General features: G+C 56.0%; 1 protein-coding gene across 8 annotated transcripts in view; it reads left to right on the top strand.

The window, feature by feature from the left end:
* Positions 1-711, top strand: part of Dlgap1 (DLG associated protein 1) — a 261,824-nt gene that overhangs the window by 177,248 nt on the left and 83,865 nt on the right. The gene's annotated exons all lie outside the window — the stretch shown is intronic.

Here is a 711-nt window from a genome sequence, read left to right as displayed (position 1 = left end):
ATCCGCTCGCCGCGGCAGGGCGGCGTCTGGCACCCCAAGCCAGCCGCTGCTCCAGAGCCAGGGAACCAGGAGGAGGATCCCAGCGCTACAGTGCGGCCGGGCAGGTCCGAGGCCCAGGGTTCAACACCCAGCACAGAAAAGGAAAAGGAAATCAAAAGCCAGGTGTGGTGGTGCACACCTGTGATCCCAGCACTCAGGAGGCTGAGGCGGGAAGATCACGAGTTCGAGCCCTGACTGGGCATTTAGCAATTTAACAAGTCCCTGCCTCAAAATGAAAAAGGGCTGGGGATGCTGCCCAGTAGACAGGCCCTGGGTTCAAGCCCCAGGAAGGCAGGAGAACAGGGAAAAGATAAAGCAGTAGGGGTTTGAGATGGACAGAGTGGAACACGTAAGGTCACCCCGGAAGCAGTGTGGATTCCAGGTCTGTGCTAGGCAAGCAGAGATTCAAATGCAGCGGGCGTGGTTGGCGCACGCCTGTAATCCCAGCACTCGAGGCTGAGGCAGGAGGATCGCTGTGAGTGCAAGGCCAGCTTGGCTGCATAGCGAGATCCTCTCAAAAAAACAAAACAAGGGCTAGGAATTTAGCTCAGTGGTGCTGCGTCTGCCTCACAAGTGCAAGGTCCTGAGTTCGATCCCCAGTACCGAAAAAGAAAGAAAAGGAAAGAAAGAAAGAGAGAGAGAGAGAGAGAGAGAGAGAGAGAGAGAGAGAGA

The sequence above is a fragment of the Fukomys damarensis genome, unplaced genomic scaffold (assembly GCF_012274545.1).
Source record: "Fukomys damarensis isolate Sample0158 unplaced genomic scaffold, DMR_v1.0_HiC HiC_scaffold_30, whole genome shotgun sequence".
NCBI lineage: Eukaryota > Metazoa > Chordata > Mammalia > Rodentia > Bathyergidae > Fukomys > Fukomys damarensis.
This window is presented reverse-complemented; position numbering and strand designations above follow the sequence as displayed.